Below are 21742 nucleotides of genomic sequence, written 5' to 3'. Positions count from 1 at the left end.
ACACACCCTTAAAATATTAGTAATACTCCTCGAAGAGGTATTAACCCTCAAGAGAGCACATAATCTCGTTAACTATCTTGTATCCAATCCCTGCCTTGCTTTCGCCAATCTTCCTTACATCTCATCCTTAATTTCAAATGCATAAAAACAGCTGCAAAACCATTATTCTTGGGAGCATTTGAGGTCTTGCTCCCAGGCATATGTTGTCAGTTTGGTTCAAATAAACTCACAACTTTTGTACAGGTTTAGATATTCTTACATCAACAACCTTTTATTTGTTTTGTCTAACAGTCACAAAAACTTGCTTGAGATAAGTAGCATTTTTATTCTCAAGTTTCCATATCTAGTGTATTGTCAAAGCTAGGGCCGGTACCAATACCCAGGTGTACCATAGGTCACCTCAAAGTTTATTCAAATGTATGCCCCACTTTGACATGAAATTAACCAAACAAGTAGAGTTATCATACTATTTGCTTGTAGTATGGTCTCTGTGGCAACTACCCAACTCTTGTGTGGTAGCACAAAAGCAGCTGCAGACTGTGTAAATGAATGAGTGTGGCTGTGTTTCAGTAAAGCTTTATTTACAAAATTAGGCAGCTGGTTGTATTTGATCTGCAGGCCACAGTTTGCTGACCCCAATGTCAGAAGTTTACTATTACTATTAAAAATACCCACTTTCAGTTACAGAGACTGTCCTTAGTCTAAAGAGATGTATGTTGAAGTATTTACAGATGAAGTATGATATCTGCAACTTATTTTCAAGTTGCTAAAATAGGTGTATATGAACAGGTAGGTAGGTAGGGTAAATGCAAGAAAGTGTTAACAACTGTTAATTTTAAGTGGAGAGTATACTGGTGTTTGTTGTACTATTCAGCTTTTTTTTTTTTTTTTAAGATTTTATTGGGGAAGGGGAACAGGACTTTATTGGGGAACAGTGTGTACTTCCAGGCCTTTTTTCTAAGTCAAGTTGTCCTTTCAATCTTAGTTGTGGAGGTGCCGTTCAGCTTCAAGTTGTTGTCCTTTCAGTCTTAGTTGTGGAGGGTGCAGCTCAGGTCCAGGTCCAGTTGCCGTTTTTCTAGTTGCAGGGAGTCTACATCCCTTGCGGGAGTCGAGTTGGCAACCTTGTGGTTGAGAGGATGCGCTCCAACCAACTGAGCCATCCGGGAGCTCAGTGGCAGCTCAGCTCAAGGTGCCGTGTTCAATCTTAGTTGCAGGGGGCAGAGCCCACCATCCCTTGAGTGAGTCGAGGAGTTGAACCGGCAACCTTGTGGTTGAGAGCCCAGTGGCCCATGTGGGAATCGAACCGGCAGCCTTTGGAGTTAGGAGCATGGAGCTCTAACCGCCTGAGCCACCGGGCCGGCCCCAGCTTTTTTTTTTAAATAGAGTTTTTTATTTTATTATTTTATTATATTGGGGAATATTGGGGAACAGTGTGCCTCTCCAGGACCCATCAGCTCCAAGTCGTTGTCCTTCAATCTAGTTGTGGAGGGTGCAGCTCAGCTCCAAGTCCAGTTGCCATCCTCAATCTTTAGTTACAAGCATGTGGGAATTGAACCGACAAGCTTGTTGTTGAGAGCTCACGCTCCAACCAACTGAGCCATCCGGCCGCCCCTCTGGAAGGTCAGCAGCAGCTCGCTGTCCACAATCCAGCCTTGGAGGGCGCAGCCCACTGGCCTATGTGGGAATCGAACCAGCAACCCTGTTGTCCAGAGCTTGTGCTCTAACCAACTGAACCATCTGGCTGCCCCACTATTCAGCTTTTTGTACGTTTGAAAATGTTAATACTAAAAAGTTAAGAAATGTATAGCTTTGAGAAAGGACTTTGCTATCCAGATATTATTTTTTTCTAGATGCTAGTCTTGTCGCATTCAGGGTGATCTTGAAGGAATACAAACAGTTAATTGTGATAGCACAGAATTAACATAAGGCCTTCCTTTGGTTTTCCTTCATCAAAATCTCTGGTCCAAGTTTCTGAGAACTCTGCAGACACTTCCATTTACTGTGCTTCTGGTTTTTACTTGCTATGAACATTAAAAGTGACAGGCTGCATTCCCTTTTAGAGCAAATACTAACAAGTTCATCTGATATTCGTTGGTTCAGTACACTAATTCATCTCCTCACTGTTAAACAGTTACAACTATCAGATTCGTTTTTCATCAACTATTACTTATTCAGTGCCCATTAGTAATTTGGAACTCTATCTGTGTAACTCAGCCTTCACATTCTTAAGCCACCCTGGACCTTAAACATTCTCACAAATGTGGTGCAGTGAGTGAGGGACGGTGAATCCCAGTGAAAAGACCCTGTAAACTCAGTGAATGTTAGGGTCCTTTCAGCTAACTACACACACATACACCTATACAAGAATTCTCAACCCTTAGAGGACAAGAGGGAATGAATGCTGCTTACTCATCTCTACCTTTTTTGCCTTCACAATAAAAAAGAATCAAATATTTCTCCTATACACTTTTTGTTCAGACTGGGAATGCTCCAGAGTATACTGAATTAAAAATAGGCTAGATAGGGCCAGTCTGGTGGCTCAGGCAGTTGGAGCTCCGTGCTCCTAGGCTGCCGGTTCGACTCCTACATGGGCCAGTGGGCTCTCAACAAGGTTGCCGGTTCGACTCCTTGACTCCCGCAAGGGATGGTGGGCTCTGCCCCCTGCAACTAACAACGGCAAACGGAACTGGAGTTGGGCTGCGCCCTCCACAGCTGGGATTGAGGGGACACAACTTGACTTGGAGGAGATCCTGAAAGTACACACTGTTCCCCAGTGGAGTCCTGTACCCCTTCCCCAATAAAATTCTTTAAAAGAAAATAGGCCACATACATGATTTCTCCTATTTTTTAAAGCCATTTCTTCTGTACAAGGAAGCATATTTTTTAAATACTCTTGGATACAAAGAACTCAGAGTACTGTAGTCACAATTCTACTGTGGAAGAGTACTTAACCACTTTTGGAAAGTGGGAGTGTCTATAAAGCTTGGTCTTTGGGTTATTTTTTATTTCTTAGAGTCAATTTTTGAAATTTTAGTATAAATGGGCATCCTGTGGTCCTAAGTGTCCACAAAAGTATGACATTTTACATTTTATTTTCAATACTTTGAAACGCCTGCCATGTACTTTTATCCTTCATAAACCTGTAATGCACAGGCTAAGACATCAATGTGTTTTGCTTTTAACCAGAATTAATTAATACTGTAACACTGCATGTCATGCTGATCAGAAAATGTCACTACTTAATGGAGAAATAGATAATAAATGTAAATTTGTAACAACATCAAAACATGGGTATGTCTAAGAAAAATGATAAAAGGAGTTCTTGGAAGTGAAAAGATTTATGAACTACTGCCTTCAAAATACAACACATCAAGGTCTATGAGCCTTTGAAATCATAGTATCGGTTATAATCAGGTATTATCAAGATAAGACTAAAGGAATAAGGGCAGGTAATTGCTAAGAAGGAGAGTGGTGAGGGAGAGGGAAGGTAGGGTAAGCATATGTATGTTAGCCTAGACACTTTTGTAAGCAGCAGAAATAAATTAGCTCAGTTAAGCAGAAAAGGAATTTATTTTGTAGTTCACCAAATGAACAAGAAGCCTGGAGTGGAGAGCAACATGCAGATCTGCCTATTCTGGTCATGGGAGAAGCAGAACTATTCATTAATCTCTGGTGTAGAGCATAGGACATAGAGCAAACCACAGGACAGCACCCCACACTTCAAAGGTGTTTAATCTTGGCCATAGCAGTGTTTAATATGCCATTCCATCACTCTCTAGATTTAGCTTCTGTGCTCCAATTTAAATAAAATAGCAGCTACTAGTTAGGAAGCCATTAGGCTAAATAGAAAAATACATTCTAGTGATCACGTGGAGACATTTGTCTGACCCATTAGACCCTGAATCCTATGAATTTCTTTCTGTCACCTCCAAAGAAAGAGGTGGAGACTGGCCTTTGATTATAAATAATTTCCAGTGCTACTCAAAGTATAGAACAGTGTCTAGTAGTTGGTAGTCACACAGAGATTTTTACTGAATCCCCTGAAATATGTAAGGAAAGAGGCTGTTTTTTTCTTCCAAAAGGAAAATTAGACAGATTCTGTTTGGAATCTCTTGTTTGTGGAAGCCAGTTCTAAGTATTAGGGCAATTTCTGTTCTTTTCAGTGCCCTGAGGAGCTGATGGAATCTGAACACAAAGGTTTTGTTGACTTCACAGACTTTAATGGACCCAAAGGTCTCAAGAGCTTTGGCATCCAATCTTCCCAGTGCTACCAGTCCCTGCTTATTAAACTCTTTGTTAAAATAAACGCCAACCGTTTGTGGCAGACATCTTCCTGAGATTTTACAGCTGAAGCACCAGTGTGGACAAAGTAAATAGATGGTAATTATTGACACATTCATTGCTAGGTTAATGTGTACGTTTCCACTGACAGGTACAATCCTTTGTTTGCTCTGCCTGAACTCTCACTAGCAGCTTGGCATCCCTGCTGCCTGGGCAATACGATGAGGCTTCAATTTCATAGTTATGGGAATTGTTCTTTGTATTGTGGAGATACCTTCAGTCCTAAGTAGACAAACTCTTTTTGTAATTGAAAAACAAACGTTATTAATATTAAAGTGATTTTTATAGGCTTTTCTTGCATATACGCATTATACAAATGGGATTTCTTTTTTTAAAATGCTAGAAGTCTTTGGACTGAGTCTTATATGTCTTTTTGTCCCCTCACCAGCCTGGCACACAGAGAATATTCGGTAAGTCTTTGTGGTAGGCCTGGTTATTACACATACCTAATTAAAATGGGATATAAGAACTGCATACATGGCTCTAAAAATTGAAAACACTTGAAAAATGCATGCAGTGAAAAGCACACCTACGCCAGCCCCACTATCTGCTTAGTTCCAATCTCACTCATGGGTAAATACTGTCATTAGGTTTATTTTTCTGTGTATTCTTCCAAAGTTTCTTTATACATTGAAAATGTTATTTCCGTCTCCCATCTTTATTCATAAAATGTAATGTATTATACCCACTATTCTTCACCTTGTTTTTTTCACCTATCAATATGGAAATTTTTCTACATTGATATGCAAAGAATGTCATTCTTCTTTTTTTACACTTGCTCAATAATACATTGTGTGATTTATTTAACCAGTCCCCTGTTAAGGGATATTTGATTTGTTTTCAGTTTTTTCCTGTTGCAAACAAGGCTGCAACTGAATTCCTTTATACATACATCATTTTGAATGTGTGCAACTGTAACTGTGGGACAGTTTCCTAGAAGTAGCATTACTAGGTCAAAAGATATGTGCATTTGTAATCTTGATAGATAACTGCCTAAATGCCTTCTATAAGAGTTCTACCAATTTACACTATCAACAATACAATAAATCTTTTTCTAAAATTGAAGGCTTTCCATCATTAGTGCAGCTGTGTCAAAACATGGGCATGGAGCAGGCGTCAGGGGACAAAGTAGGAGCACCATCTTGGTTTCAGGTACTTTAGTCTATGATCTCATTTATTTCATTCAAGAGCCTTATAAATAAACATCAGTATCACCAAACGTAGCTAGAACACTGCTTAGTCAGGATAAGTAAGTTGCCCAATGTCTCAGAGCTAGTAAGCGATGCAGCTGGGGCTTACGCCCAATGTATGTGACTCTGAAGCCCCCTCTCTCCTCACAATCTCCAGTTCCTTCTGGGGTCTAGTCCTGGTTCTGCCAGAACTTGTCATATGGCCTTACACATAGGAGAAATGCAATCCATATCTGTTGAGTGGGTGGATGGGTGAATAAATGAATCAACAGAGGTGAAGTTTCAGGAGGGTGAGAGTACTGCTGAGAAAGCAGAGGGAGAGTAGGAATCAGGACCCACAGAATAACAGAAACTGGAAGGCAGCATTGGCCAAGATGGGCTTGGGAAGAGGGTTTTGGGTTGTGAAGAGAGTTTCCTAGTCATGCAGGAAAAGGTCAATACAGCAAAACAAAGCTTTATTGTGTTCTGTTAAATCATACTTCTGTACAGTTGCCACATGTCCTGGCTCACGTGTACAGTTTCACTTCTATGTTAATGTTTTACAATATCAAGTTTAAAATAAAAACCTGATGCTTTTGGGGATTACTGACAGGCTCACCAAAACTGACAAAAAGCATCAAACTTGGCCAGGCTTTGGAACCTGGTGTGTATAAGTGTAGGTAGTACTAGGTAATGATTGGTTTTCAAAAAGCAAAGTGCCAGAATATAGCTTTCCAAGTGAGTGTTAATGTCTGCAAAATGCCATAATGACCTCAGAAGCATCTTTACTGTCCCAGGGCTGCTGTTGCTGTTCACATTCCTTGAACCTTCCTTGGGAATGGCAGTCAGGCTCTAGAGTTCATTCTTTTGTATATATTCAAGGGTGTCAGAGCTTTGCCCTTTACGGATGAAGATTGCAAAAACAAACAAAAAAAAAAAACACACATTGTTTTTAACAGTTAAACTCCATGGGGATTATGCTTTATAAAGGTCGGTGAAATAAGCCAGGCAATGCTAGTGTGCTTAGAAATAAGGGGTGGTCACTGGAAATAGGTAGAGAAAAGAAAGGGCAACAGGTGTCATTAGGGCAAGTTCAACTGACATCACTTGCTTCCCCATGGATGGGCCCAAGGGGCTGTGGGTCCCCAGGATAATTGGGCTGGGCTGTGGTGACTGGCCATAGCCCTACACCTAGGAGGGATGACTGACCCTCTTTTCTCAACAGTCCCTCTGGCCTCTTTTCTAGTCTGGTTTCTCTAATAACATAAAAGACCTCAAGGCCTGATAACATGTTCTTTATTCATACTGACACCTCTTGACATTCAAATCTGTATGGCTTAACTTGTATTGAGATGAACATGTCACATTGGACAAGTTTAGGTAAAGCAAGTGTCCTAATGTACATTAAGTAGTAAAGTCAAGATGCAAGAAGATCAGGAAGCATCAGTAAACAGCAAAATGACATCTTTGCCCTAATCCATCTCCTTTTCAGGTCACCAACAGTCACATTTCATTTACATACAATAGACTCTGTGGCCATGACAGTACAACTAAAAGTGGACAGCAAAATAGCACCAATGAACTTCCTCTAAGATAAGTAAATATATAAAGAACTTGACCTCATAGGCCAAAGGTTGAAATGACTCATGCCAAGAGGCTGCTCAACAAGCCTTCTGTATGACCCTGAGTCCCCAGCCCTCCAGGCTCCTTTGCAGCTGTTCCAGAGACCTTCCCCTAGTTTCCTCCCTAGCCCCGCCCTGCCAGGTCCTTCCTTCTCAGTGATTGACCTGCCTTTTCTCCACTAAAATAAAGGTCCTTGCTATCTACGAGTACTTCCTTCCCCTACAGTCATGTGGATGTACCATCAATTAATTGTCTGCTCCCTTCACCAGGACAATCATTTGGGGACAGTACTTTTTAAAATCTGTAATATATTTAACTTACATTCAGTGAAAAAGACCTCTCTGCTCTCTGCAGCAGTTTGCCTTTAAAAATCTAGTCCTAAAGGGTCCTTGCAGGATGAGAACATTCCATACTTTGCAGACTGCTCTGATTCATGCTGTCATTATTATCTTCTCAGCCTTGCCTAGCTAATGCTACTCTAGTCTATTTATGGTGACAGAAATATATTTGTCCCTTTGTTGTATGCATCAGAGAGCTTCCCAGTCTGTGAGAATAGGTGTCATGTGCTAGCATTTCTCTCAGTTTCTAGGGCAGCCTGGCAAGGTCCTCCAGGTGCAGCTTCTTCCATCACCTCAGTGTGCGGCGCAAATATCATATCCTCTGTGTCCCATGACCCACTGGGATATTCATTCCAACTGCTCTATCATTTTCACTAGTGGTTTCTCTTACTGGAGATAACATCTATCTGCCTTCAGCAAGGACCTCTGTCTGTTGAAATGTCCTCCCCAAACCATCCTCCTTTCTTTTCTTTCCATAACTATCATTGATAATGATAAGGAACTCCTTGATTTCTTTTTTCTGCCTGTTCTTACTCTTTTCCATTTTCCTAAGACTGATAGGAACCACATAGTTTCTTTTGGCTAATTTCCTTTCCCTTTGTCCTGGAGTAGCCTCTACAGACTATATGGTTGTGAGAGGCTGTGATTACCTGTACACTTCAAATGTGTGTGTGTGTGTGTGTGTGTGTGTGTGTGTGTGTGTGAGAGAGAGAGAGAGACAGAGAGACAGAGAGACAGAGAGACAGAGACAGAGAGAGAACATGTGGCTTTGAGGCAGAATTTCAACATACTCAGACACAGTATAGAGTGCTGATTAAGAATGTGGGTCTGGAGTTAGACTGTCTGGGTTCAAATCCTGGTTCAGGATTAATTTAGTAGTTGTGACTGAGCCACTGAAACTTTTTATGGCTCAATGACTTCATTTGTTTAATAGGATTAACAATAGTTCCTATTTCATGGAGATAGTCTGAGGAATAAATGAGTTAATACATATAATGCACCTAGAATGTAGCCTAAATGTTGCCTAGAACAAGGACTGGCAAACTGGCCTACTGGCCAAATCTAGCCCATCACCTATTTCAGTAAAAAAAGTTTTGGGGAACACAGACATGCCCATTCATCTTCTATGGCTGCTTTCTCACCATGATGACAGAGTTGAACAGTTGTAATAGTGACTCAATGTTCAGTAAAGCTGAAAATATTTACCATCTGTCCCTTTACAGGAAAAAATTTACTGACCCCTGGCCTTGAATATTGTCTAGTAAGTCCTCATTAAAATTATCTGTCATTAATATCAGTTTTAATGAATCTCAATTTTTCTTTATTGCTTTTCCAATATCAAGTTTTGTTTTTTTTTCTCAAGATCAAGTTCTAGATCTCTGAATTTCTTTCTTTCTTTCTTTCTTTCTTTCTTTCTTTCTTTCTTTCTTTCTTTCTTTCTTTCTTTCTTTCCTTTCTTTCTTTCTTTCTTTCCTTTCTTTTTTGTTTTAAGGAGGGCGCAGCTCACAGTGTCCCATGCAGGGATCGAACCGGCAACCTTGGTGCTATTAGCACCACGCTCTAAACCACTGAGCTAAACAGCCATTCCCAGATCTCTGAATTTCTTGATTTCCTAACTTTTTTTCTTTTTAGTAAATTTGTTAAAGGAAAGGGACAATGAAAAATATTAAGTCAGTAATAGCACAAGTTGGACACAAATCTTCAAAAATCATAAAAGTGGTGTGTGAATGGCCAAAGTTTATGAAGCAGTTTTTCTAAGGTTACCACATCTTATTTTGCAAGGTTACTTGCTCTTCTACTTTTGCTGCTATAATTTTTTTAAATGAACTTTGTTTTAGAATGATTTTAGATTTACAGAAAAATTATGATGATAGCACAATTTCCATATACCTCAAACCACTTTCTCTTATTAACATCTTACATTAGTAGAGTGTTTGTAACAATAATGAACCAGTACTATACATTATTATTAACCAAAGTCCATACTTTATTCAGATTTCCTTACTTTTTCTCTGTTGTCCTGTTTCTATTCCAGGATACCACATTTAGTCGCCATCTTGCCCTAGACTCCTCTGTACTATGACAGTTTCTCAGACCTGTTTTTGGTGACCTTGCCAGTTTTGAGGAGTATTGGTCAAGTATTTTGTAAACTTCTGGGATTACAATTTGTCTCAATTAGGATTTGTCTGATGTTTTCCTTATGATGGAGGTGGGTTATGGGTTTTGGGGAGGAAGACCACAGAGATAAAGGCCCTTCTCCACACATTATATCAAGGGCACCTGTTCTTAACACGACTTATCACCACCTCCTAAACTTCTCTAATACTCCTTTTGGAGACTCTGAAGGTTGAAGAAGGTTGAGAGATGTCTGTTTTATACTCTAATTTTATTAAAATCTTTCAGTTTAATCATTTCCATAATTCTTGGTCAAACCTGCTTCTTCTAGATCGAAGTTTTTCTTTCCTTCTTTCTTTTTTTTTTTTAATTTTAATTTTGGAATATTCAGGAACAGTGTGTTTTTCCCGGACCCATCAGCTCCACGTCAAGTCGTTGTTTTCAGTCTAGTTGTGGAGGGTGGCCTACTGGGAATCGAACCAGCAACCTTGGTGTTATGAGCACTGCGCTCTAACCACTGAGCCACCCGGCTGCCATGAAGCTTTTTCTTATGCTCTGCTTTATGAAGAAAAGAAGCTCATTCAATTCAGGTTTTAATTGTCTGTGCCAGTAGCCCAATGCTGGCCTCACAGGTGTATACACCCTGTGAGAGGAAGACTTCTGCTTTGTTACAAATGGCTTTTCATTCTGGGAAAATCCCCCATTTCCCTTAATGTGATCTATACTAAGCAAAGTCATGTGCATTGCATGTGGATCTCTAATCTCAGAGAGTAGTAGCAGCAGTCAGCAGAAAGACCTGGGGTCACAATCCTACTTGGTCTGCCCACTGCTCTTTCTGGTACTGGGGACTCTCAGGGTACGCTAACCACCGGACTTGAAGCCCAAATCTCTGATGTGACTATGACTGCTCTGTTGTAAAATGTACTCCATCCCAGCCACAAATTTGCTAACTGCTGATGGGAATACTCCCTTCTCAACACAGGCACCTGCTCTTGGCCACAAGCCTCTGTACGCGGCACCCTGACTGAATCAGGCAGAACGGCTAAGCTGAGAGAACAGCCACCTCAATCAGTGCAGCCACTACTCACAGCTCTTAGAGGGTAAGGTACAGAAAGTATTAACCTTCATTTCAGATGAGAAATTAGAAGACCTTTGTTTCCTGACCTAGCTGAGGTGGAGGCTTAGCAAACCCAGCCAGTTCCGAGAAATGATGGAATCTGGACAAAAATCTCACTCCCTAGTGGGGAGCTCACTTAGACCAGTTCGGGCCCTCAATTCATTGCTAAATCAATACACTCATCATGGTGCTGGCCGTGGCATGCGGGCTTGAGAGCAGAGACCAGGCTGGGATTTTGACAATGGGCAACAAGGCCTGCGGAGCACGAGGGACTCCCGCAGCCAGCAGTTCTGTGTGTTCATCGTCCACTTCAGTCTCCTGAGTAGCTCCTTCATGCCTTTTCCTGATGACCCCAGAGTGTTGCCATAGGTAACTTAACCATCCCTGGATCTTGTTAAGATACAGATTCTGGTTCAGTGCATCTGGGGTGGGACCTGTGAGTTAACACTAAAACAACAACAGCAGCAACAACAAAAAACTCCCAGGTAATGCTTATGGTGTAGGTTCTGGGACCACAATTTGCCTTAAAGTACCTAAATCTTCAGGGTAGAATAACACTTTCTTGAGCTCAGATCAAATCTGAGCTCTGCCACTCCTAGCTGTGTGCCCCCCCTAGATAAAGTACTAAATCTTTCTGTGCCATATTTCCTTAATTGTATAATGGGGATAATACAGGCGTACCTAGGAGATCGTGTAAGTTTGGTTTTAGACCACTGCAATAAAGCAAATATCTCAACAGTGTGAGTCACATGAAGTTTTTTGTTTCCCAGTGCACATAGAAGTTATGTTTACACTATACTGTAGTCTGTGAAGTGTGCCATAGCATTATGTATAAAAAACAATGTACAGTGTTGGCCGGATGGCTCAGTTAGTTAGAGCGCGAGCTCTTAACAACAAGGTTGCGGGTTCAATTCCTGCATGGGATGGTGGGCTGTGCCCCCTGCAACTAAAGATTGAAAATGGCGACTGGACTTGCACCTGAGCTGCGCCCTCCACAACTAGGTTGAAGGACAACGACTTGAAGCTGATGGATCCTGGAGAAACACACTGTTCCCCAATAAAAACAAAATAAAACAATGTACACACCTTAACTTTAAAACATTTTATTGCCAAGAAATGCTAATCATCGTCTGTGCCTTCAGCAAGTTGTAATCACTTTGCTGGTGGAGGGCCTTGCCCCAGTAATAGCAAAGATCACTGATCACAGAGCACCATAACAAGTAGAATGCACTTTTGGGGGTTAGCATCTGTGCCATGGCATACAGGGACGGTATTTTACGTACTTTGATGAGGGAAAGGACAAAAATATCTAGAGTAGCAACACAATTAGATGCAGAAATGTTTGTTGGGTGGATGGATAAAGGATAGAATGGAACTGAGGAGAAAGTAAAGTAAGAAGATGAGAAGGAAGGTGAGTGGGCCCTGCTCTTGGAGCTGACTCGTGCTGCATCTCTGGTTCCCGAAGCTCAAAAGCTGCAAAAACCTGGAAATGGTGGCAACAAGGGAACATACCAAGGTCCCCCTTTCTCACTGATTTTCTAGAATACCCAGCAGACAGGCCAATGAGGTCTTTGGGGTGTCTAATATGTCGTAACCATGGGATAGGAAACACTGACCTCGAGTTTTTCTCCTTGGTGGGTAGAAAGTTTTCATTTCTGATTAGGGTAATGAACTGAGTTGAAAAGCTTCCACCATAATATGAGTTTCAGGTATGTTAGCTCTAGTTCTAATCCTTTCTGTAACGTTGCCTAGTATTTAATTTCTTTGTGTGCCTATCACAACAAGTGCTTGCAACAAGGGTTCTGTTAGTTCCGCTGTCAGAACGAATTTGTGCATGGATCACCTTACAGCAGAATCAAGAGAGATAATAGCACCGCAGGAGTAAACCCAGAGCAGGGTATGATTTGATAAAATGTGGGGTTTGGAAAACAGACATACCTTTAAGCAACTTTGGACGTGGAAATAATGCATCTGTCTGCAGTATTTATTACATAATAATACAGATTAGGCATAGAATGTCTTCTTTTGTGGACAAAAGAGCTCACTGCTTTTCTAGTTAGAGTGCTAGAAGAAATGCTATAGTACCTTCTTCTATGTCAAGAAGGTATGTTGGGGATTCACAAAACCATGGAGGCAGAGCACGTGGAGATCTTGGGTAAGCGGTAATGCATAGGTACCAAGGTGGGTGAAGTAGTGAGGGAAGTAGCTATTATTTGAATTTCCCTGCAGACAGTAAACCCTAAGAATGCAGGGACCGGATTTTCCTTCCTTCTTAACTGCTGTAAACCTGGTGCTCAGCCAAAAGCTGGCATTCAGTAGGCACTTGATGAATATTTGATGAACAAAATAAAATCAAAGCCAACAATGAAATATTTATTTATATAAAAAGCTATCAGTGGCCTTTATTAATGCCAGTCAAGCCCACTCATATCATGGCTGACATAATGACTACTATCCCATTATCTATCAACAATCATGTTTTTAGACTTAACATGGTAACAACAGAATTTTATAGGTTAATGTTGACAACTTCATAGTGTTTGAGTGACTCTTTATACAAGTCCTTTAATATCGCAGTTCATTCTTTCTGTTGCCAAGTTAGCTATAGCTTATTGACAGAGCCACTGCTAGGCCACAAAGGACCTTTGTGAAAGTAGAAAAAGAGCCCTCCCCACCTCTGACATGTGCAACCTTGCAGGTGCACACAGGCTGGAGTTCAGCTCTCCCTTGCCCCTTCAGAAGCACACCCCTGGGCAGTGAGACCTGCATGGCTCTACACTGTGCTGCGTCCCTGTTTACTGAGTGCCTTCTCATGTCACACACCATGTTGGGTAATTACACACATTATCACCTTGATCAATTCTCTTAACAAGACTGGAAGGCAAACATAATATCCTTGTTTTACATACGGGAAAACAGGTCCAGAGAGGTTAGGCACTTGTCTAGATCACACAGTTAAGTAAATGATGGAATCAGGATTCACACCCAACATCAGAAACAGTCTGGAATGCCCTGCTCCAGCTGAGGAGGCGAGAAGTCAAATGAATCCAAAAATTATACTTCCCTAGCTGGGGATAAAAACAATGTTAAGGATATGAAATCTGGTGCCTGAAAGGAAATGGTAGTGGTAATTGTGTACTTTATTGTTGTGTTTTCTGAGTGATGATTTGAAGCAACCATGTGTTTTCCAAACTTTTCATTTATTTTCTCTGATCTTTCTTCTTTTCTAAATAGGTTTGGAGAAAGGCACCAGTACTAGAATGAATGGAATTACCTTATTTTTCTGTCTGTCCACCACAATCTGTTCCTTGCTAGGGGCATCAGATGAAGTATAATACTAGGAATGACTAACATTGATCGACACACAGTGTGTGCCACTCGCTGTGCTAGTGCTTTCCAGGTATTAAGTCGTGTAATTCTCACAATAACTCTGCTAATACTCCTCCCATTCTACAGGTGATGAAACTGAGGCACAACGAGGGTTAATAAAATTAGTAAGTGGAGGAACCAGGATTCAAACCCAGTACATTATAGGTGTCACTTTCAAGGTCATAAGATTTCTGTCCTCCCTTTTAGAGTAGATTGTGCTTTTCTCTCGCACAGGAAATACAACTTATAAGTGATTAGTTAGGAGCTATTACCTCTAAAACACAGTTATTTAAAAATTCAGTCAGAGTACAGTTAATCTATATAAATTACAAAATGAATTTCAGCATTTTTTCTATTTTTATGTGTGATCATTTTAAAGATGTTTTAGCTCCTTTGGTTTACCCCAGAAAAAAATATTAGAGAGCGTGATATTCTTTTGTAATATTTCCTAGTTTGGTTGACTATTTTCAGGTTGTGCTATAAAATTATTATATGTTGAGGACATTTGCCTATGCCAAACATAAAAGTAAGATTCAGAAAAGTATTTAAGAATGAAAACTGATCATGAGCTTAAATGTTCTAGTTTTGGTAAAAATTGATAGAGTCCTTGGACACTTAAGACACCATTTGTGGATAATAAATTTCCACAAAGCTTTCTTTCTTTCTTTCTTTCTTTCTTTCTTTCTTTCTTTCTTTCTTTCTTTCTTTCTTTCTTTCTTTCTTTCTTTCTTTTTATTGGGGTGACAATTGTTAGTAAAATTACATTGATTTCAGGTGTACAACTCTGTATTACATCATCTATAAATCCCATTGTGTGTTCACCACCCAGAGTCAGTTCTCCTTCCATCACCATATATTTGATCCCCTTATTGTCTGTGTCTATGAGTTTTTGTTTCTCATTTGTTTGTCTTCTTCTTTTGTTGTTTTTGGTTTATATACCACATATCAGTGAAATCATAGGGTTCTCTGCTTTTTCTGTCTGTCTTATTTTGCTTAGCATTATAATCTCAAGATCCATTAATGTTGTCACAAATGTTCCTATATCATCTTTTTTTTACCGCCGAATAGTATTCCACTGTGTATATATACCACAACTTCTTTATCCATTCATCTATCGAAGGACATTTTGGTTGTTTCCATGTCTTGGCCACCGTAAACAAAGCTGCAATGAACATTGGAGCACACGTGTCTTTATCTCTAAATGTTTTCAGATTTTTTGGGTAGATACCCAGGAGAGGGATTGCTGGGTCATATGGTAATTCTATTCATAATTTTTTGAGAAACCTCCACACTGCCTTCCATAACGGCTGCACCAGTCTGCATTCCCACCAACAGTGTATGAGGGTTCCTTTTTCTCCACAGCCTCTCCAACACTTGTTACTATTTGTCTTGTTGTTGATAGCCATTCTGACTGGGGTGAGGTGATAGCTCACTGGGGTTTTTATTTGCATTTCGCTAATGATTACTGGTGTTGAGCATTTTTTCATATGTCTATTTGCCATTTGTATGTCCTCTTTGGAGAAACGTCTCTTCAGGTCTTCTGACCATTTTTCAATTGAGTTGTTTGTTTTTTTGTTGTTGAGTTTCATGAGTTCCTTGTATATCTTGGATATTAGCCCCTTATAGGAAGCACTGTTTGCAAAAATCTTCTCCCATTCAGCTGATTGCCTCTTTATTGTGTCGATGGTTTCTTTTGCAGTGCAGAAGCTTTTAAGTTTCTTACAGTCCCATTCGTTTATTTTAGCTTTTACTTCCCTTGCCTTTGGAGTCAAATTCATAAAATGCTCTTTGAACTCAGGTCCATAAGTTTAGTACCTATGTTTTCTTCTATGCAGTTTATTGTGTCAGGTCTTATGCTTAAGTCTACAAAGCTTTTGTTTTAAGGGGAGAACTTAGATTGATAGCATAGTATATTTTTCAAAATATAAAATTGAGTGGCTATGATTTGGGTGTGCCAACACATTTCCCCCCACCATTTTGTGCTCTAGAAGACTGATGCCTTTAGAATACACCCACAGCTGGCACAGCTGGTTGAAATTAGTTTGTCTCGTTTAACTGACAGTACTAATCACTGTAGTAACTATTTTGCCAGGAAATATGATTTGGCAGATGTCTGTGATTAGTGTATTAACACATTTCCTTGTTAATTCCTTAAGGCAGTGATCACCAGAACATCCTTTGTATAATATCTAAATGAATTGTCTTGTCATAATGAATTTCTTTATAGATCTGAGAAATCAGTTTTGTTAAGTTGCCTTATGTACTATTAATTTGAAGACTTCATTCATGATGAGGCCAAAGGGTGAGATGAAGGACAACCTGCTCCCAATTCTATCACAAGGACCCTGGGGCCGAAAGCCTGCTGCAAATCACAAAGTCCTTCTTCAACGCTGCTTCTCCAGGCTGACTCGAATTCCTCTCCAGTCCTGGAGACAGGGTGGGAAATGATTTGATGTGAATAAATGTATTAAGAACAGAAACAATTGGCAGTGAGTTGAATTAATGATAACACATAAACCAAGGAAGTGAAGAACCTTTACAATTATTCACTCTGGGAAAAACAAAAAGCTGTTTACATAAAGTAATAGCTTACTGTACGGCTCAGTTTTTCCAAAAAGACATACTGGTCATATGTACATATAACAACATAGATATAACCCAGTGTGGGGACAGAGCCCCAGAGAGCAGTTTCCAGGCTCACGGCCTCGCGTGGAGAGGTGCTGGCTTGGGTAGTAGATGGCCATCAGCTGTAGCTAGTTGGCCATCAGCTGTAACCATTGAGCCATTGGCCACTAAAATAACTGCCGCAGCTATGGAGGAGAGTCGAGGAGAGTTGAGGAGACAGGAGGAGAGTCAGTCAGTTGGCAGCAAAGGGGACAGCAGGTCGCATGTCGCGTGAACCCAGCCTGCAGTGAGACCATAGTGGTGTGACTCCCCTACCTATGGCTCCGTGGGTGTTCCTTTTTGGCCTCGTCATATCCTGCGTTCTTATGTGGGGAGCCAGAGCAGAGCCCCCGCAGGCTGCCCTGCAGGACACCCAGATTACAACATAATTACTCTTTTAAATAATTGCTAACATCCAATTACTGAGTTGAAAAGAAATGTGAATGTGTATGGCAGAGGGTGGGGGGGGGGGTGATAGAAGTGGGAATAGAAAGAGCTAAGTCTTTATTTTCCATAGTGGGAGTTAATTGAAATGCCCCAACTGAAAAATCATGAAATAGCAATTCACTTAGAGATATAGAAAAAACTATCCCTCTCAAACAGCTAAAAGAATGATCATATTTGCCCCCAGAGAAGGGGAAATTAGAGATGAGGCCTGTGTATTAGTTGTATACCTTAATTATAAATTAGCAGACAATTCTTTAAAATGTATGCATATATAACTGGGATAGGTGGTAACTTAAGAAAAAACTAGAGAAAAGCAAAACTGTCTTTGGGAAAAAAATGATAGAAGAAATATATCACGTAGAGGCCTGTGGTTTCCAGAAAGTAGTTTCCAGGCTCTCGGCCTCACATAGACAGGTGCTGGCTCAGGTAGTAAATGGCCAACTGTGATTGCATGGCCATCAGCTGTGGCTAGTTGTCTGTCAGCTGTAACCAGTGAGCCATTGGCCACTAATATAACTGCTGTGGCTACGCTAGCAGAGAGAGGGAGAGAGAAGAGGAGAGAAGAATGGGGGCTAGCAAGAAGATGGCGGCTGGGCTGGCAAGCGTGGATGGCGGTTTGCGGACAGTGTGGATCCAGCCTCCAGTGAGAGTATAGTGCCGCCAGAGAGGATATAGTGGTATGACTCCCCTACCTATGGCTCCGTGGGTGTTCCTTTTTGGCCTCACCATATCCTGCGTTTTTGTATGGGGAGCGGGAGCAGAGACCCCGCCGGACGCCCTGCACGACAGGTGGAAAGATGTGGACGGTTCCCCAACCAGCACAGGAAGAAGAAAGCGAAGGTCGTTGCAGCCCTGTGGGCCGGGGAAGTTCCTGCTCAGGCAGCCCGGATGCAGGACTTATAGTCCCAGGAGGTAACGCTTGCTGAGTCCTCCGTGGGAGATAAGGGTGAGGTCAAGGTCGTCCTTCACCCCAGGACAGCCCTGGAGAAATGACTATGTACTATGGGGAATTGCCTTCCATCCCTAATTTAATGGACAGCTTGACTGTTTGTTTGGGAACATACCACCATGTAGTGGAACTGGGGGATATTTGCTTTTGTGTCTTGACTGGCCGCCATTGAGAATATGTAAGCACCTTGATTGTGAGTCGCTGTTGTTCCAGCAGGGTACCCTGAGAGGCCCAGAGAGAGTGGCAGTGCCCTGAGAGCCCTGGCTGAGTCCAGGAAGTCTGGCTGAGCCCTGAAGATGCCCTGGCTGTGCCCAGGAAGTCGGGCTGTTCCCAGAGAGAGTGGCAGTGCCCTGAGAGCCCTGGCTGTGTCCGGGAAGACAGGTGGTACCCTAAGAAGTCCAGGAAGTCTGGCCGTGCCCAGAAGTACTGGTGGTGCCCTGAGAAACCCTGGCTGTGCCCAGAAGCACTGGTGGTGCCCTGAGAAACCCTGGCTGTGTCCGGGAAGACAGGTGGTACCCTAAGAAGTCCAGGAAGTCTGGCCGTGCCCAGAAGCACTGGTGGTGCCCTGAGAAACCCTGGCTGTGTCCGGGAAGACAGGTGGTACCCTAAGAAGTCCAGGAAGTCTGGCCGTGCCCAGAAGCACTGGTGGTGCCCTGAGAAACCCTGGCTGTGCCCAGAGAGCCTGGCTATGTCCAGGATATTGCATTCACCCCCAGGCTCCTCGCACAGGTCCCCTCGCGGAAGACGCTTGTCGCGTAGATTGTGAGGCGAGAGCCTGTAGGGGTGGAGTGTGGGGGCAGAGCCCCAGAAAGTAGTTTCCAGGCTCTCGGCCTCACATAGACAGGTGCTGGCTCAGGTAGTAAATGGCCAACTGTGATTGCATGGCCATCAGCTGTGGCTAGTTGGCCGTCAGCTGTAACCAGTGAGCCATTGGCCACTAATATAACTGCTGTGGCTACGCTAGAGAGAGAGAGAAAGAATGGGGGCTAGCAAGAAGATGGTGGCTGGGCTGGCAAGTGTGGATGGCGGTTTGCGGACAGTGTGAATCCAGCCTCCAGTGAGAGTATAGTGCTGCCAGAGAGAATATAGTGGTATGACTCCCCTACCTATGGCTCCGTGGGTGTTCCTTTTTGGCCTCACCATATCCTGCGTTATGTGGGGAGTGGGAGCAGAGACCCCCAAGGCCGCCCAGCACGACAAGGCCTATTTTTTAGAGTGTTGGTTTATTTTCTTCCAGTATTTCTCCCTCTATTTTTGATTTGATTTTTCTCTCTTCCTTCCTCCCTCCCTTTCTTTCTCTCTCTATATGATATATATATACGTATAATTGATATATGTATATATATATAAAATTGATATATATATATAATTGATATATATGGGTGCCAAAAAATGTATACACATTTTAAGAGATATTATCTATGTGTTACTTTTTGAACTTGAATTGAATTACGGTAACAATGTGTAGTATGACGTTCACTAAAAAGAAAGCTTTAATCAAATAAATGCTAGTGTCACCATATGATAGGCAGGACAGTCAATGTGTTACTGGAGTGGGGGGGCCTTCTTGGTGGGATGCCCAGGCTTGGTTCCTACACCGGGGGTCGAACCCAGCAGAGTCCAGGCCTGGTGCCCACACTGGGGGTTGAACCCGGGCCTCCTGGAGGAGAACTGGGTACCCTGGCCTCCACTTGCTGGAGGGTGGGCCGTCCTCAGTGCGATGTCCAGGTTCTCAGCTACTCGAGCAAAGAATTGAATGAGACACAGAGGTAAAGTGGTGAAAGAGCATTTTATTAGAAGAGATAGTACACTTTAAAGAGTTAGGCGTGGGCCTGAGCACAAAGAAAAGCGGCTCAAGGGCCCATGATTAGAAGAGAAAGTACACTCCAAAGGGGTAGGAGCAGGCCGGGGCAAAAGCATGGCTCAAAAGGCTATTACTAGAAGTGAAAGTACACTCTAAAGGGTTAGCAGTGAGACTGAGCAAAAGAAGTGGCTCAAAAGGCCCTGACTGGTGAGGACTTGGGGTTTTTCTTTTCTTTTCTCTAGGATGGGCTGTTCCCCTCTGGGTACAGGACCACTTGATTGACACCTGTGGTTGACAGGGGCTATTACCTCATCATCTTAGACTGCGTGTGTTCCTTCCCAGAAATCAGTCCGTTATAATGATATTAATGAACTACCAGGCATATGCATGATACTGTAATGATGGTATAATGAGGTTAAGGTGAAATGGGGTCATTGTAGCCTCTACTGCACCGGTTTAATCTAGTTAGAGATTCACAGTGGTTAATGGTTAGGGCAGATACCGGAAGAATTGGGGAGGTCTCCAGGCAGTGCTCCCCGTAGGTTGTGTTGGACGTGCAGGAATGCAGAGATGTAATGCCTGTCTCTAACTGCCTGCCTTATTTCCCCTGAGAGACATGATCCCCATAAATCTCTGTGGGAAGTTGAGGATCGGGATGTCTCTCTTCTGTATCCGCTTCATGCTGGGAACGGGTGTAGGGCTGTCCTTACATATTGGGGATTCATGGAATGCTCACCCTGTCTGACCTTAAATAGAAAAGAGGGGTCTCATATCTAGCTTGGTCGGGGTGCGCTGGAAGCCTTGCTGGGACATTATTCATATCCCAATGGCCCCTAGATGAAGAGAGGCAGATTTTAATTAATAAATTAAAAGCACTGGCCCCAGGAACAGGACTCAAAGTCCATTTATCTTAATTTCAGGTGGCGTTTGTTCACCCAGGGGTTAGGTCTGGAATTGCCTGGGAATGTTAAAGTCCATTTAGCTTTATTTCACCCAGGGGTTAGGTCTGGAATGGCCTGGAGGAGTGTTGGGCTACAATGATTACAGTTAATACGATTAAGTCACAGGTTTTTAAGTAGTTATTTGAAGCAGAGGTAAGAGACCTTCTGTGATTTAGGCTAGGAGCAATCTTTGTTTAGGATTAAGAAACTGATTTGAAAAGTGATTAAGATGGGCTAGGGAGCTAAGAAACTAGGGAAAAGGAGACTTAAAATTTCTGTAGTGAGGGGGCTCTCCCATATCAAAAGAAAATGGTGGAAGCACAGTTGTTGTTCCAGGAGGGCAAGAACATTTTGAGGTGGTATTTGAAATTTGAGAACGTTGTGGAAGTCCAATGACAATGGAGACATGAGAATGCAACAGAACCTCTAACACGCCTGACAATTGCACCCATTCGTGGTAAGTTTGAGACACATGGTGCTGTGTGTGACGTGCACCAGGGAAGGTCCGGGAGGCCTCGCTCAGCAACAAGTCCTGCTGCTTCTGCTGTGGTGTTGGAACAGTTTACACGCTCACCACAGAAGACTACCAAACGATGTTCGCTGTAATCAGAGGTGTCTGGACACTGATGGTAACCACTCTGAGCACCTCTTGTAATTGCAAAAGTCAAACGTGACTTGTATTCATCTTTTGCTATGGGTATATATTGAGTACTACAATTTTAATACAGCTTTTTCCTTTTTTGAAATGTGTATACATTTTTTCACCCTATATTATATATATAATATATATGTAATACATGTAATATATAATATACATATTACAGAGAGTGAAAAAAGTATACACATTTTAAGAAAGGAAAAAGCT

Source organism: Rhinolophus sinicus, linkage group LG12 (genome assembly GCF_036562045.2).
Source record: "Rhinolophus sinicus isolate RSC01 linkage group LG12, ASM3656204v1, whole genome shotgun sequence".
Lineage (NCBI taxonomy): Eukaryota > Metazoa > Chordata > Mammalia > Chiroptera > Rhinolophidae > Rhinolophus > Rhinolophus sinicus.
Note: the sequence above shows the minus strand (reverse complement) of the source record.